This window comes from Psammomys obesus, unplaced genomic scaffold (assembly GCF_907164565.1).
Source record: "Psammomys obesus unplaced genomic scaffold, mPsaObe1.curated_primary_1811, whole genome shotgun sequence".
Taxonomy (NCBI): Eukaryota; Metazoa; Chordata; class Mammalia; order Rodentia; family Muridae; genus Psammomys; species Psammomys obesus.
The window spans coordinates 18,381,215-18,399,159 of NW_026593286.1; the positions used below are offsets into that span (position 1 = coordinate 18,381,215).

The 17,945-nt window shown below is 43.0% G+C and overlaps 1 long non-coding RNA gene across 1 annotated transcript in view; it reads left to right on the forward strand.

Annotated features, from left to right (window-relative positions):
* The first annotated feature begins 6,348 nt into the window (after window positions 1–6,348).
* Window positions 6,349–17,945, forward strand: part of LOC129683853 (uncharacterized) — a 31,074-nt gene continuing 19,477 nt past the window's right edge. The window contains exons 1-2 of the long non-coding RNA XR_008721204.1: window positions 6,349–6,667; window positions 7,064–7,127. This is a non-coding gene — a long non-coding RNA (uncharacterized LOC129683853). The remainder of the gene's footprint in view (window positions 6,668–7,063; window positions 7,128–17,945) is intronic.

The following is a 17,945-nucleotide window of genomic DNA, read 5'->3' on the forward strand; positions in this document are numbered from 1 at the left end:
TTAACTCTGTAGTCAATGAGATTGTTCAGGGAAAAAAAAAATCATGTAAATTGAAAATACAATGCAAAATAAGTACAAGTCCTTTAGATTTTCACATACAATGCTGAATCAGGAAGGGCATATTTATGATCCTTACCCTCAAAAAATAAACATTTTTCTTGATGTTCACTTGGGGAAAGTTTTGAATGGGAAGGAACACTGACCAGTTGGGGTTAGAGCAAGTTGGGAGATGGACACAGAGAGCATGCTAAACAAAGCATAGCATGTTTTCTGAATCAAGGGCTCTGTAATCAAGGGATTTTTTTCCTTTACCAAACCCAAGTCTTATTAATTCCAAGTTTCCTACATCTCTTGGCATAAAAGAAACACTGTGCAAACTAGAGTCAAGATGGACAACAGCACACTTAAGGATGCTGAGCACAAAATTAACCGCCTCCAAGAAGGAGCTGGTGTGCTCCAAGAAAAAGAGTGAGGAAGGTCAATTGACGCTAACCACGTCATCCCAGAAGTCTCTGGTGACTGTTCTGGGAGCGTTGGGGATAGTTTGGAACCTCATGGAACATGTGCTGGGTGAGCAGGGTGTGTTGCATTTTATTTCCTCAATTAAAGCAAATTCTAACCTTGAAAGAACACAGGGTACAGCCTCTGCGGTTCAGACATAATGAACTTGGAGGATTTGGGAGTTTTTCTGTAGCCCAGATGTTCTATGAGCCCTATTTCCCTGAGCTGGATAAATCTGGAGCATCAGTAGGGCCCATAATTTGTTTGTAGTTTATAAACACTTTGGCTTTGATCAAAGAAGACATTGGCATCCTTTCCTATAAAGAGGGAAACTGACCCAAGAGACCAACAATGTGGCTGTTCCCTCTTTCATGACTTTGTCCGCCTTGAAACTACTTGAGCATAAAACTACAAGAATGAAAATGACCTTGTACAACCTTTAGTAATCAATAATAATAATGTTTTAAATTATGTGTTCCTGTGAGTGTGGCACAGTGGTAGAGTACTTATCTTGTATGTTCAAATCCCTGGGTCAATCCTAGTAAAACCACCCCATCTGAATCAGGAATAATTTAAACCACATTGAGACTACTCAGGACATTTGTCCACACAATGATAAAGGTATCTAGTCAACCTTGAAACTCCCTTTGATTCCAGAGAGGATTTCTTGTTTGCTAACTGCATGTACCCAGCTAAACTCAATCAAGCATCAAATTAAATTCATGAGATAGCTCATTATTTAACCAAATTTCTCAATTTATATCCAAACTTCTCATAATATGCAAATTATACGTTGTAATTTGCTTACTTTCACTCCTTTTCTTCAGACTTTCCTCTCATCCCAATAGCCATACACAATTTAGAGTAAGTTGGCCAAGTATGATTATGCCATTCAGACTTTCTTAAGAAAAAGATTCTCCTGTGATGTCAATGATAGGCCAGATAAAGTGAGTGGGAAAGAAAAAAGGACAGGAAAATGGATTTAATCAATGGTGTAGGAGATGAGGGACTATCCAGAAAAAAAAAAAAAAAAAAAAGAACGGGATCTATTTTCTTATTTTATGCCATAGGCCATAAAGAGGAAAGCTATTAATGCATGAAATTGTTTGATGAGGAGTGGAGAAGGGGCTTTAAAAGTAGGTTGAAATCATGAAAATTGCAGGCAAATGGGTGGAACTAGAAAAGATCATCCTGAGTGAGACATATGAAGTTGACCTCTGGACTACACACACACGCACACAATACATGGTAAGGAAGAGTTAACAATTTAACTGTTTAAAAGAACTCTTTTAAATTGCTAAGACAAAAGCTGTAGAATGATAATCAGGTGAAATACATGCACAGCCCACTCATAAAAGATGAACTGAGCATCGTTAATAAACATGTAAAAAAACTTCAACATGGGTGAGACATTCTGTATGTGTAAACAGGCCTTATCTTGCATAGCTGTAAGGAGATATTAGCATACACTTAGAGGATACTCATTTGAAAAAAAATGTTTCAAATAAAAGATAAGTTCACTTGACTCAGCCAAGCCGTGTGTGTGTGTGATGAACACACCACAAGTAAGAAGGAGGTCCCGGGCCAGGAGTGAGGTTAAGCAGAGTCACAGAGCCTGCTGGCTCTCCAAGTGCTTCACCTCACACCCTGAGAGACATGATTGCTAGCCTGTAATATTAGCATTTGCAAACCCTGGGGCGGTGGGGGGAGGGGGGGCTGGCCTGGTGTTTTTGCAGCTGGAGGTCAGGATTAGACTGATTGAAATTTGGTTTGCTGGAGCAGGGAGGGACCCTAGAGACCTACTGCTCTGACCTTCTCCTTTAATAGATGAGCAGAGGAGTGGGGCGTGAAGGATGACTTAGATAGTGACATAACCCAATCAGAACTGAGTTAGGGTTTCAAGTCTTACTTCCTACCCTAGGCTCCTGCCAACTTTCAACCCTGTGTGTTCCATTCCTGCTAGTCAGCCTTCTGAGTGACGTGCTTGGTGGTCTCTCCTATGAGTTTCATTAATAACTTGCTAGTCCGGTGCTTTGTAATGGTCTGTCATCATCTTCATGGCTGTCTGTGGTCGCAGTCACTCTGAGCGAAACCTAACAGGAAGAACACTGACCAGCAGGGGTCCGAGGGCGCCACAGCAGAGCCCTACATGCTTGAACAAATCTCCCTACCCTAAAGATTGTGTGTTTATCTGTAGGAAATAACACATTTATAGTAAGAATTCCGAATGTCTCCCCCCCACACACACAAGAACCCTTACAATGTGTTTTCTGGAAGTCCTGCTATTCTCCTGTGTAAACACATCAGACACAGCGGTATGTGCCCGAATACTCAACTACTTTGGAGGCTGAGGCAGGCAAGTTGATTGTGGCCTTCTTGAGCAACCAAAAACACAAAACGCAAAACCACCACCGAAAACCATATACGTGAATGCAAAGAACTGAAAGACATACAAGGAAATTTCTAGGTCCCATCTATGTTTGGGGGCGACATTTATGTAACACCTACAGTAACCCCTAACCTAGCCTGCCACAGAGATAGATTATATATTTGACTACACCCAGAGCAGTCATGAAACAAGGAATGGCATAACTCAGACCAGCCTTGCTTAATAGAACATAATGGGAACCACATTCACAGCTTTCTGCCCTCTAGTAGCCACATGAAGAAGTAGGAGAAACAATCGAAATTAATTTTAATAATACAATTTTATTTCATCCAGCAGAAATGAGGTATTATTATAGTGTGTAACCAATATTTTTAAATTAATGAAATATTTTACATTCTTTTTTCCTTACCACCCCCATAAACCTAGTGTCTGTTTTATTGAATGAGCACAACTCGGTTTAAATGCTGAAGTCTTTAGCAAGGCTTGATTTCTGAGCTCATAAAACTTACACTTGGAGCACTGTTGAGCCATTTCATAACCATTTCATCCAGAAACTGAAGTGCATGTGTGTCAGGTTTTAAACTGAATTAAAAATTCAGTACTCAGTTGCCTGGCTCATATTTCAAGTGCCTCGTAGCCACATGAGGCTACCATATTGGATAGCTCTGGTCAGAGTCGTTGGCCACCCACTTGTACCCTTAGGAGCATGTTTAGCTAACCAGACAAAACAGTATTATACCATGGAGAGAGACTAGTATTTCGAGAAAAGCCATCAGAGCATGAGAAATAGTAATCAAATATGTTATGAAGAATTTTTTCTTTCTATAGCATGGCAGGTACTAGAAAGGAGTGAAAGTAACATGGTTTTGCAAAGAATAAAGTGAAATAAAAATTGGCCATCTCTCTGTTCCGAGCAAACTCTGCCATCACATATTTAGAATAATATAGATGGACAAATAGTTGACTAATAGAACATTCCTGAAGCCTCACATTGAAGAAGGATTCCTTCCTCACAGCACCCTTCTGCTTCAAATTTCCAAAATCAGTGACTGCCCCAAACCACACCCCCTTGTGACACCACCCTTGCCCAACAGGAAAAAGCTATGAGAACATTAGCTATGCCCACTTTTCACTTATCTAATAAAAATAAAATTCAGGAGTGGTTGCCAGGGTCATGATATCCTGTGAAGTCCTTTCTATGCCTGATGATATTTCTGAAACAACATTAGTTTGCATTTCCACATCTTTCCCCACAATCTTATTATCTTCCCAGCCCTGTTGCCCTCCTGCAAAGGACAGCCATGAGAGATGTCTATTACCTGACATTCTTTAGCTGACCACTCCCTGTTTATCCTCGCATCCTCCAACTGCTTGCCAAAAGAGAAACTTTTCCATCACCACCCCATTTTTGCCCATATCAGGGAGCTCACGACTGCCTGTAAGTCTATATCCAAGGGTATGGAGGCCTTCTTTAAGCCTCTCCAGGCACCCATAGACATGTGGTGTATGCGTGTGCACACACACAGAGACATACACACGTGCATTTACACACATAAATAAAAATAAATCTTCAAAAACAATAAAGCTTCAAGTGATAAAATTGTGTATAGATGGTGAAGAAAGGTGAGCATCTAAATCTTTGAAGGGATGGAGCAAACTAGAAAGATAGGAAGTAAAATGTAAATACAAGGGAAGAGAGGGCTTTCAAAGCATATGTCCCATCAAGGAAGACAGAGGATTTGGCACTTAGGGTCAAAGAAAATTGTCTCTTTTTTTCTGCTTAGATCACTGGAGGCAAGGGAAGGAATCTTGCGTGTCTCTCTGCTTTGACCTCAAAACAGCAGAGGTGCCTACCTCTTTCTGATACATAGAATCAACCAGTACTCAGCAAGTAAAAATCAACCCACCGTCAAACTCAGTCTGAACTATTTCATCCAACTACAGCCTGGCTTAGAGCTGAGTTACTAGGTATTATTTACAAGCATGGAGTCCATTTGCATCTCAGAAGAGCTCGTGGTAGATTTACAGAGGCTGCGGTGTAAGCTCCATTCTTAGCGTCTGACTGTAGCTCAGTCACAGGCTCCATGGTTGAACTATCTCTGGTTGCCTTGTAGTCTTTTCTTTACCTCTAGAATCCCATCACCATATATGAGGCCCTGAGAATTCTGCCTGACCCAGGAAGAGGGTTTGTTGCTGAACATCTTCCAGAAGAGAGTACCACAGTTTCATCAACAGACACACTTGTATGTGCTGTGCAGCCCTGAACAGAAGAATCAAAGTATTTACTTTTCTTTTCTCGTTTTCCTTCCTTTCTATTTGTTTATTTCCTGCTTTGGGCATGTGAACAAGTGCATTCCATGGCATATATATGATGGTCAGAGGACAACTTGAAAGAGTCAGTAGAGACCTTCCACCATGTAGGTCCTGGGGATTGAATTTGGGTCATCATATTCATCAAGTGCTTTTACCCACTGAAACATCTCAATGACCCCTTGAAACAGTTTAAATTTGCAATTGGAATGTACATTTATGGACACACAGTGATATACATATATAAATACATATATTTATATAGTGATATATAAACAGATATTTATATTAATTATATTATAAATATAAACATATATTTGTCAAGTTAAGGTAAATGACCAAATTAAAGCAATTGTTGATCTCATCATTTCAAACATTTATCATTCATTTGTGTTGAGAGCATCCAAAATTTCACTCATTTGAAATATATCATTTACTTACCATGCATAGTTATACTCTGGGATAGAATATTAGGGCTGTTCCTCCATTCAATTGCATGGCTTTCTCCATCCCCCAACCTCTACCCTGACACACACCCACAGTCTTCCCAGCCACTATTTCTGGTATTTACTTTTACAGATAAATGAGAACATGACATGCATTGTGTATCTGTCTCTGCCTGACTTATTCCATCTAAAACAATGTCCTCCTGCTCATTCATGTTGTTTCCAAGGACAGAATGCCATTCTATTTTAAGGTTGCATGATAATCAATTGTATATACGTTATCTGCTTTTATTTATCTGCTTTTGAATACCTAAGTAAATTCCAAATCTCCATTATTGTGAATTGCGCTGTAATGAATAAGGAGAACAGCTATTTCTTTGATATACTAAGAAAGCAAACATTTTTTTAAATGAAATTTTGAAGTAAGGCACCAAGGAATAAAACAGAGATACTTAATGATTATATTTCTGAAAGGCTAACAGTGAAAGAAAGAGTCCTTTACCCAGGCATCTGCCTGTTGCCAGGAGGCTGGGGCCTGGGTTAAATGTCCTCCCTAAACCCCTTGCTGCCCTGGGATTTCAGCTCTCTGATTAATATTCCAGAAGAGAAGCGACAGGGAGGGAACAGCTGGGAAGTGCTCGTGAAGGGTGGTAGAGAAAGGAAAAGGAAAAGAGGCCATGAAACATTCCCTGATCCTGCAAGAAGTGTTTGTGCTGGGGTGTGGCCGGGAAGGAGAGAACCTGTCATTGGAGTGTTGAGAAAAAGATTCAAGGTCACTTCTGCATTCTTCCAAACAACCTCTCCTCTCTGGCACATGGCAGATGTGGGCCTTTGGGTTTTGGCAAAGGCGAGAAAATCGGGAATTCAGCACAAAAGCGGTCCAGCTTTTGAGGGAGAGAGAAGATGAAGGAGGCTCGATTTCATAGGGAGGCTGCCAAGGGTGAGGCTGATGAGAAAAAGGAAAGAAGGGGACTCAGGAGGAGCTGCCTGTGAGACACAAGAGTTCACTGGAGCTCAGGAGGTAAGCGCTCGAACTGGCCAGGAAGGCAACTGAGCTTTTATAGGGTGAAGAGGCCACTTAAGGCTCCACACCTGGGCTGACATTCAGCATGTTTGCTGTACACAAGGGAACCCATAGCTTTCATATTCAGGCTGTAGGCTTGGCAACCTCCAAACCACGGGCAGTTCTGAACTTTGTCAATCTGTTCTGAAACATACTCCAGTGGACAGCAGAGTGGTCTTATTTGTGAACGCGGTAGAACAGCGGGGGTGTCTTTTTGTTCTGCTTTTGTTTCTAGTTTCGGGGTTTTGGGATTGTTTGTGTGTTTTGGGTTTTTTTGTTTTGTTTTGTTTTGTTTTGCCCAGATACTCACTCTACAAAACTGGTCACAGAAATTGTCCTACCTCCTCCACACAGTCTCACACGGGTCCCAGGCAGCAGCAGGATCCAAGGATACACCAGCCACACTAAAACCCCAGAGGTAAGGAGAGTTCTCAGAGCCATGGCGGACAAGACTGGGCCTCGGTGACAATCTTCCCACTAACAACTGTGTTCAAAGCCCAATCTCTTCACAATTTAGTTTCACCATTTGCAGAGCAGAGTGGAGAATGCCAACTCATTAATTTCTGTTGGAAACTAAACATTTTACAAATGTAGCTTCTACTTTCTGAGTGTAGATCGTGTCCAGTGAGCTGGCAGCAACTGAAGTTTTCCATTGTGAAATAATCTGATGATCACTCAGATCCTGAGATTCCTGATCCAGGTGGCGTATGTTCAATGTTTATACTTATCCGTTATATTAATTACCTTTGAATTGGCATTAAAAACATTAATTCTGACTCTCTCTCTCATTGAGATTTCTGAAGCTCATTTCCAAAACACTTTAATACAGTGTATACAAAGCAGTCAAAAACCCAGAGAAATAAACAAGCTCCCAAGCAATTTGAACGTTTAATACAATCCCAGTTAGAGCCCAAGCAGACTTCTCCATAGAAACCGATAAGTTGATTCTAAGTTTCATATGCAAGCATGAAGAATCTAGCATAGCCCAAACTACTTAAAACAGCTCAAAGCCCAACATCCACATCCAGATTCAGGAGACTCAACACCCTCTTCTGACCTCCTTAGACAACTGTACTCAAGAGCACACACACACACACACACACACACACACACACACACACACACTCACACACACACACACACACACACACACACACACACACTTAAAATATTTTACAAACAGAAGAAACCATCTTTGAATTTGTTCTGAAAGGGATAGACTTCCACCTAACTACAAAAAGGCCAAATGTACTAATTTTTGTCACATAGCTTAGGCTTGTGATATGCTTGGACCCTATTTCACTTTCTTTGTAACTGACAGCCAGTCATCTTTTTGTAACTGAGGATGTGAAGGCATCCTTCAAGGAATGAGCCCCAAATTGAAATATCTTATGAGATCCTTGTACTTGACCTCATGTGTGTTCCCACCGTCCTCCAGATGTGTGTTTTAAACTAATCTTCAGGTCAAGGACTTGGAGCTGAACTGACTCATCCACACCTTTTACTCCCCAGCCCACAGAGACTATAACAGCATGCCGTATGCATTACAAGATGTCTGGCCGAGACCTAAAGCAGGGCTGTGGTCACGGAACATAGCAAAGCTAAATGACCACACACAGGGTCTGAGGCTCCGACTGTGTCCTCTCTGCCACGTCTGAAAACCAGCTTAGCCAAATGAAAGCTTCCTTCCTGGTGGTACAGGTCAAACATCCTCCAGAGAAAGACTCTCTCCATCCAGTCCCCAGATGCTGCAGCGGAAACATTCCTCACTTCTTGCGCGGGGCCCTTGCTTCCAGGGGGCAGCCAAAGAAAGCATGGCCTGAGGTGTTGCTGATGATGACGCCGCACTTTTGCCGAGTCAGAATACTCATCAAATTACCAGGGCCAAGCAGAAGCCAAGTGACCCAGGAGAGAAAATGATTCTAACTGTCCAGTTAGGTCATCTGGCTGATAGTCAATGCTACCTCATTATCTGAATCCTACATCTCCTGAAGGGACAAATAATGCCTGAGCATTTTTCCTACTCTGCTGGTCACCATTCTGTTTTCATGACTGGATTTTGTCTCAGGGCCTTAGTTTCTTTTCCCGTTGCTATGATAGAATACCCTGACAAAATCAACTCAAGGGAAAGGGGCTTTATTTAGCTCATAGGTTGCAGCCCAGAAAGCCAAAGAAGAGAACAGAAGCTGGAAGCACATTACATCTACAGTCAGGAAAAAGGGGACGATGAATGAAAGCTTGGCACTTAGTGCCCTTTTCAATTCATAGAGATTAAGATCTCAGTTAAGGAACAGTGTTACCCACAATGGTCACACTGGCCTACCTCATCAAAATAACCCTCACCCCCAAGGCTTACCCAGAGGCTCGTCTCTGGTGATCTTATATTCTGTCAAGTTGACAATTGACAATAACCATCATACTAGGTATGAAGAGACACCCACCTGTTGGAAGCTCCTATATCCTGATGAAGGAGATGGAGCGAGATAGTCTCTTCATGGGCTCAGATCCAGCCTTACTACTTTCTAAGCAACTGAGGGTCATCTACTTAATGTCTGTTAGCCTCAGTGTCTTTCTTTGTGGTAGCACGTGCCCCTAAGGTGATTGTGAAGGATTAGTGCATAGTTGAGCCTCATGTATCAGTATCTTTCTTACTATCATTATCACTGCTATCATCATTGTCATTATGATGACAAAAAATAGCCTCAGAACATAGTAGTCAATACAGGAGATGCCCCCAAAGAGAAACTCCTTAGCCCCTGCTATGGAGCCAGAATGGCTTGAATCCACAACAAAATGGAAGCACTTAAGAACTTTGAAGTTCACTAAGGCCAGGGGGTCTAACCTGGAAACACTGCTGCATGCTGCATTTTTATGACAAAGATGCAGTAAAGATGGATACCAATTCCCAGAATGTTTCAGTGTAGAAACTTAACTGCTAGATGATGATGGACAATGATATAAAAGGTCACAGAAATGGAAACTAAGGGTGAGGCAGTGAGAAGCCCTCAGAACTGAGACTTATGGGAAGCGAGGAGAGCTGAGGCTCAGAGTTTTCAGAAAGGTTGGTGCAGAATGTAAGGCCTGAGGAGAGGAGCCGAAGAAGGACAATAAATAGGGAATAGACAGAAAATAAAATCAAGTCCATGACTTCTTACCATCTGTTTGTGACTAAGGACCAAAGAAAGTGTTTACAGATCCAAGATTTTTAGGACTGAAGCCCAGAATCTAGCAGGACACACCAGGTGACTCCACAGGAGGGAACCAGTTCAGCCAAAAAGGACCTTTAAGACAAAATGGGGCGACAGAGCTTTGCCCTAAATGGATACCCGGTTACAGTGGGAAACATTAGAGAAGTATTGCCATAGGAATAGCAAAGAAGAAAAATCTCAGAGAAGTTGGACAGTCCAGAGTATACATTATATCCTGGTGCCCAGGACTCACAAGAGGGTTTACTGTCACCAGAGAATCGTAAACATAACTATACATATTCTATCCCCCAAATTTCCTACACTCAAGAAATAAGATTTCCAACACCTCAAGATTTGCCTGGGAGAATACGAGAGATAGATAGAGAGAGAGAGAGAGAGAGAGAGAGAGAGAGAGATTGGGGAGGATCAAGACTGGAGGTGTGAATACAGCAGAGAGGCAAGAAAGTGTGAGCAGGAAGGGGCATTTCCCCGGGTTACACCTACAGTTATGTCTGAGAAGTGCTTCTTTGAATGTGTGATAAGATAGAAAAGGTTACTCCACTGAGCTGGATGAGGCAGCACTTCTGTTTTGATATAAATTATAGACTACTCACCCTGATGACTTTTCAGAAAAATAATGACTGATTTGAAGACAAGTTAGTATCTTTTCTAGAGGTCCCAGCAGTGAGTGGCCTAGCCTCACACTGACCCAGAACTTTCTGAGAAAAGAAAAACAGAGAAATGACTTTAGTAAGGGCTTTCTCCACCCTTACTTATCCCCATGATTCCTTCTGCCTTAGAACCTCCTCAACTCTCAGGGAAATAAAATTTTATTGGTACTGCAATTTAAAAAAAATGACAAATAGCTCCACAAGGATCAACTATATCTGGGCACAGGGGCTTGTCTGAGACTGATTCTCCAACCAGGGACCATGCACGGATATAACCTAGAATCCCTGCTTGGACATAGCCCATGGCAGCTCAGTATCCAAATGGCTTCCCTGGTAAGGGGAAGAGAGACTGTCTCTAGCATGAACTCTATGGCTGGCTCTTTGATCTCCTCAGCCCTCTGTGGGAGGAGCAGCCTAGGTAGGCCACAGAGGAGGACATAGCAGCCAGCCTCGGTGAGACCTGATAAGCTAGGGTCAGATGAAAGGGGAGGAGGACCTCGCCTATAAGTGGACTTAGAGAGGGGCAAGGAGGAGATGAGGGAGGGAGGGTGGGTTGGGAGAGAATGAGGGGACTACAACTGGGACACAAAGTAAATAAACTGTAATTAATATAAAAAATTTTAAAAAGTATTAAAAAAGGAAAAAAATGACAAATAAGGTAACTTTTTAGGTAATTGTAAATTTATAAAGAAAATTTCAATCCAAAAGGAAAGGGTTTTGAATTATCCATGCACCACCCTCTCCTTCGCAGCCTAACCCTCACTGATGTTCATAGACAAGGTTATGACTACAATGGGTATCTTAGAGATTCAGACACCCTTCCTGCATACATTGGCACAAGACAGCCTCCCATTGCCTCCCATGTTCTCTCTGACATCTACAACAGGACATTATACCCAATTTTGCTCTCCTCTCTTCAACTACTTCCTGTATCATCAAGTTGTCAAACAAGTATGGCTTGGCAGCTGGGACTTGGCTAAGAGTGCAGAATTGTATGCCACTATTCTGTGGCTACTTCTGCTCTTTCTCTAATATGTCACAGGGCCCAGGAAGGGAAGCTCATTTTATTTGTTTTTGTGTCTGAGGCGTTTCACCGTGTACTAGCTAATTCCACTCACTGTCATATGAGTGTCACACATAAAATCTAGTGAAGGACCCAAGAAATTGAACCCAGAGTCAGAATAATCCCTGGAAAACAGTCAAGAGATGTCTATGCAAAAAACAATGGCCTCCTTCTGGCCTAACTCTCTGGTGTGTCTTTTATTAGATTCAAGTATCTCTTATGGATCACTTTGCCTAAAATCTAAGGATATTAACTAATGGAGAAAGAACTTAAACTTGAGCAAAGAGGGATGAAAACATAGTTCCTCAGTGATGAAGATAATTTTGGAGCTCAAAAATGTAGGGAAGAGGGAAAAAGAAGAAAGTAGAGGGGAATTAGGGGAGTCCAAAGAGGGAAATGAGAGTAGAAAAAAAGGAAATAGGAACAAGAGAAAATAGGAGAACCATGTAACCATCCATGGAAAGCAACCAGTGCTCTCTCCCTCCAGTCTTTATTCAACAAGTATGCTGAGTACAGTTATGGACAAGGTTTCTCTACTAGACTTTCAATACAAAAATCTCATTTAAGTGTCAGCACAATCCTAAGAGTTGGACATGATTCCCTATTGACATCTGGTTCAACTAAGACTTCCGGAGTTCACAAGCAAGGCCAGACTCTGCAGCTCAAAGCAATGAAACGAGCATTTGGGGTTCAGTGCTACCTGGAGCCGCTCTCCCGGCTCCTGTGTGAAGAGTTTCTCCCCAGTCCAGAATCCTCTTCCATTTCTTCTCAAGCCACATATGAGCCCAGTTCTATCCCTCTGAATGGGTCAAAGTGAAGACTACATACATCTCCTGTAGCCTACCATTTCATCAAAGCGTCAAATCAGCAATTGTCAAGATGCCTACCACGTTCTCTGTAGGCTCCACAACATTTGGCATGGACCAGCCCATAACCCTCAAATGACAAGGCAGTTGTTAGTAATCTCATTGTGCATACAAGGAAGTACAAAGGTTGAATGCTATTTCCTAAGGACACGTAGCTAGTAACTGGTGCAGTTGGGACAGGACCCCAGGTCTGGTTTTAATTTGTTTCTTCGCCTCCAAACCAATTGATTTCTCCTAAAGCAAGAATGAAGATAACCGAGTGAGTGTGGAGACAATCTAGGCTCAAGAAAGGCTAGCGCTCTCTGTCAGAAGAGACATCAGGCAGCCCCTGCAACCTCTGACCCCATGAAGTGAGCTTATCCTGTGGTCAGTCTCTGCTTCCTGCGTTTGTCAAGGACTAACACACATACCACCCAGCCTTTCTGCAGATCTTGGGCCAATTTCCATCAAATGCTAAGAAGAAAAATCTGTGTGAAAAGAACAACTGTGATGACCTTTTAAAGAGTGGAAACTAGCAAGGGCACAGAGAAGAATGCAAGAAGGAAAGAAAGAAAAAGGGTGTGTGTGTGTTTTCCTTACGGCTGGGAAGAGACCCAAGGAGCCTGGAGACGTAATGGGATATGGTTACAGATTACAAAAGTTTTGTTACAGCTATAATAGCCTTTCACAAAGGCGCAGCCCTCCAGAGAGCCATATTTCATCTCTGCTTTCCCCACCACATAAGACAGGGTGAGGAGCTAAAAGGCAAGAAACTCAGGAGGGAGCTGAGCAAGCTCTGACATCCCCGTGACACTCCCATAAAATAGAGTGAACCGAGCCCAAATGCTCTTGTCATAACAGGCTTTGGATCCCATCCCCATTATCTGTTGTTTTTTTTTTTTTTTCACACTCTCCTTGTTGGAGATGCATTGCCTAGTAACCAGCTGTCATGTTCTAAACAGACACATACACACTTGTGCACACACACATACACACAGTAGTCAACAGGCACTTGGAGACACTGGGACAATATTTAAGTGTCTCTGATGAACTTGCTAGGACCAAAGCATCACTACTTGAAAGAAGTAGTTCCTAGAATTCATATTAAGTAGAGTCACATCTCAGTCAGTACCTGTGACTGTCCCCTGGGAGGCAGAGGAAAGTTAGGTCTCTGCTTAATGACAGGCAGGTAGAGACAGCTCCTAAGGGACTCACTAAGGCAGGACACAGCCTTGCTCTGGTGGAAAATACTATGAACTCCCTCAAGCAAGCAAGGCTTTTGAACCAATTCCAACTGTCCCTCCCCCCACCCAAATAAAAAAGAAGTTCTGAAGGTCTGATTCACTTCATACAAAGCACAACAGTATTTACTGAGGTCATCTCCATGTTTGAAGGAATGAAAGGAAGGCCATGCTCCCCTAGGCTCCTTCCCGCCTCGTGCTATGCATGCCCGGGAGGTAGCCTTTAGTTTTAAGGTCTTGCCTCTGGAAACTACTGCTATGGTTTAAATATGAAGTCTACTCCAGAGTTGCCATGTCACGGAAAAGTTCCCAGCTAGAGGCACTATTTTGTGAGGTTCTAGAAACCAAACTGTAAGAGGCAGAACTCAGCTGGAGGCAGTAGCTTACCAATGGTGATCCTTGGGATATCTTGTTCCAGGCCCCATCCTGTCTGTCTCTCCGATTCCTCTTTGTCATGAGGTAAATAAGCTCCTTTTCCAAATACTTCTGCCACCGTGATGTTCTGCCCAAGCCCATGGAACCAGGGTGTCGGAGACTGAACCCTTTGAAACAGCAGAACTCCTTCCTATACACTCTTCTCTCATGCAGTTTGCTCACAGCTGGCAACCCAGACATGGTTTGTCATCAGGGAAGTAGCCCACAGAGGTTCTGCTCCTAAAAGACCCAGTTGTCCAGCCTCTGGGAAACTGGCCATTTACTTTAATACTTTTGCCATAAAACTAAAATATAATCAAAATAACGTAAACCAGTTTGAGGAAACACACAGCATAAATACACAACTTAATAGATTGTTGGGAGACACAGAAATAGTCAATAACCCTTCTATCTCAATCTCCACTCTTTTTTCTCTCTCTCTCTCTCTGAAGGTTGATCTCTTAGCTCCACATCCACCACCTCTTTGCATCTTTCTGCAGTTATTTTTTTCGAGAGGTGGCCATTTCTGGATACCACACTTTTGAACACCTCGATGTGTCTTTTCAGTCTCTTTTTTTTGCTTTCAAATTATCCTAAGGAGAATCTGGGGCATCTGAACCGAAGCGTTGACACAGAGAAAGGCAGAAAAGAAAGAAAGACAAATCTGTGCACAGACTGCTTGTGTCCCCTTGACTTCCTTAGTCTGTTTCTTAAGAATTATTGGGGGCTTCTAAGAATGGGGTCAACATGCTATTATGGGGGCCAAGGACACTTTATATGCATGTGACAATGCTGCCCAGGGTCCCGGGGCTCTCCTCCCGGCAGTTCTGCTGTCAGGGCTGCACTAACAGGTGGACTGAGGGAGTTGAAGAGCCAGCCACAGCAGACAGGAAATTTGGCCTCTCACCTGCAGCAGTGGATGGGAGAACTGCTGTAACTGCCCAAAGCGGAAAGCCCAGCCCGGTGGCTTTATCCCTATGAAGAGCAAGGCTGACAAGACAAAGGGAACCTGGTAAGCAGAGGCCAGTGGGGAGCCCCTGCCTGCCCTTCCGACATCCAGTATTGGTTTGTTGGCCTAAAAGCCTTCCTTGGCCGCTCGGGGCCTCAGTTTCTCCCCCGCCCCCACCTGCAGATGTGAGCATCCATCTTATGGCAGGCAGCAAGTGGCCACACGTGTTTGCAGAGCTCTGACTCCCCTAGGGAGAGAAGGCACCTGTGTAAACAGAGCGAGAGGCACGATGTGCTTGTCAGATACACTCTGGGGAAGGCACTGTCCCAGGCCACAGCTCTGATGGTGAGGAACAATGCAGACTCTGTTTGCCCAGCTGCCTCTGACCGTCCCTTCGATGGCACCCATTGTCAGCCCCACCCAGTTTTCTCTGTCGAGGAGGGGGCACTTTCCACTGACCAGGGGCTGAGGAAGACCTCTGTGCCTCATTGGGGAAACCTAAGATTGAGAGAAATTCAGTTGGATGGTTAAATCTTTAAACATAGTGAGATTTTTCTACCTCAAGTCCATCCATCGTGTCCATCCATGAAAGGGCATAGTTTGGAGCTAAGGTGGACACACCTACTTCTCAGACAGCAATGGTTTTGTATGGGAGGCTTAGGAGATGGCTCTACACAGACAGATGAGAGCCTCATACCTGTGTCTAACTTACACAGGTGTCCTGCCTGTATACTACATATTGAAAGGTAGAGCAGAATCTGCATTTCTTTCAGTCTGGCTCCGACCTGCTAGCTTTTACATCAGATTTGGCCACATTGTTGTTTGACTCCACGTGATCCCAAACTCAGACTGACAGGACATACTTCAATAAGCCCAGAGGGCCAGCTTGTCTCTAAAATTAGAGCCAAACGCTATTTCTTTAGTCAAAACACTTAAAGTAACTGGTCTGCAAAAATGTTTGTCTTTCTAAGGAATCTTCAAGAATAACCATGATGACACATTGTCAAACATCAGGGGCTTGGCCTACATAGCTCTCTGTCACCACCTGTCCCTTGGCTAGCTAGATTCCCTAATCACTACAGATCCACTTATTTGGTGAAAGCATAGATCACCTAGGAGATCCAAAGTGAGTTCTTATTGTGTGTCAGTCTAGAGACATACACAATGGAAGCCAAACCCCAGGAGGGTGGATATCAGCTACCAAATGGTTTCTGCTTAGTGTGCCAGAGGAAAGGGAGGCCCCACGTTTTGTCATAACGAAAGAGATGGGAGCATGGGACTATGGATCTGGGGACTAATGAGAACCGAGTGCTGACGAGAGAATAATGCAGCCAATGAACTTAGCCTTCAAAGTTTTACTCTTATCCTTCAAGAATGAGTCAAGAATGACCACAAGTGAGAGAAAACCTTCCAACACCGGTATAGACAGCGTATGGAAATCTGCCATTTTCTGAGGGTCACACAGACACAAAGTCAAGAAAAAGATATTTGGTTTATTTCTCTTTGATAAATTCAAAAGATATAATGAGTCATATCCCCCATCCCAGGGACATGGAGGTAAGAGGCAAGGGCTTGGTAGACCAGGCTGTGGGAATATTCCAGGACTTTCTCAGTGGGGCACATTCAGGTGTTGGACAGTATAAGGGTTCAGAAAAGTTTACATGGTCAATTTCAAAGCAAAAACCTAATTCTACCTTGTGACAGCTGAGCCATCTCTCCCCTCTCCCCAGTTCCCTCCCTCCTAATCCCGTTGGCCTGGTCCCTGTGTGCCATGGGTTTCTTTGCTCCCCGTATCTCCAAATTGTTCTAGATTGTATTTGCTGTACTTTTGTTTGACACAGCCCCAAGCTGCCTGCTGGTTTATCCATGGTCCTTCCCAGTTTCATCTCCAAGTTTTCAGCTGTTGGTCTTGGCAAGGGTCAGTTCCTTCTTGATTTTTTTTCGGTGTTTTTCCCTGCATGCCCTCTACCTTTTTCAAATCTCCTCTTTCTCCATCTCTGTCAGTGTGAACAACTGAGGCTTCAACTAGGGTGAGGGTGTGAGTCAGCACCCAGGAGGTAAGCTGAATTATTCTCTACTGGCAACTGGGCAGATTGGCCAGGAGGCATGACAGAAAGAATAGATTTATTTTCCTCATTGTTAGAAGCTAAACGTTAGAAGAAGTGACAGTCAGGAAAGAGAAAATTAACAGTGAAAAGAGAGGACAAACACAGACAAGAGATGAAGTAAGATTTATGAATATGTAGACAGAGGAAGTCAAATTTCTCTTTAAAAAGTAAGCAAAGTAAAGAAGCCACTAGTCCGAGCCTTGAAATTTATCTTCAAAGCTAAATTCAGACCAGATGTTCCATACCCGCTCCACTGTCTCTGCTCGGTGCAGGCTTTGATATAACAAATCTCATTTGAAATTTGGACTTTCCCCTGTCCACGGTAGATATGAGTTGTGGATCTCTTCTTGGAGCCCTTTGGAAAGTGCTGAGATCTCTCTATACCTGGATTATACAGAGAAAGGGCTTAAGCTTTGGGACTTGTGGGAAATGAACTGATAGGAGGAGGAGCTAAAGGGAGACTTCAAAGCCATCACTACTCCCCGGTCTCAGCTCCTCAGCAAGTTCACAATGGCAGCGGAATGATGAGCTTAAGAAAGCAAAAACTTAGGGCTAGAAAAATGGATAAAAGTTGCTTGCTCCAAAGCCTGGTGACCTGAGTTTGATCCACTCTGGAACTTACAGGATGAAGGAGAGAACCAACTTTAATTAAGTTATCATCTGACCTGCACATGTGAACCAAGGCATGTGGGCGTTTGTGCACATATATAATAATAATAATAATAATAATAATAATAATAATAATAATAATAATAAT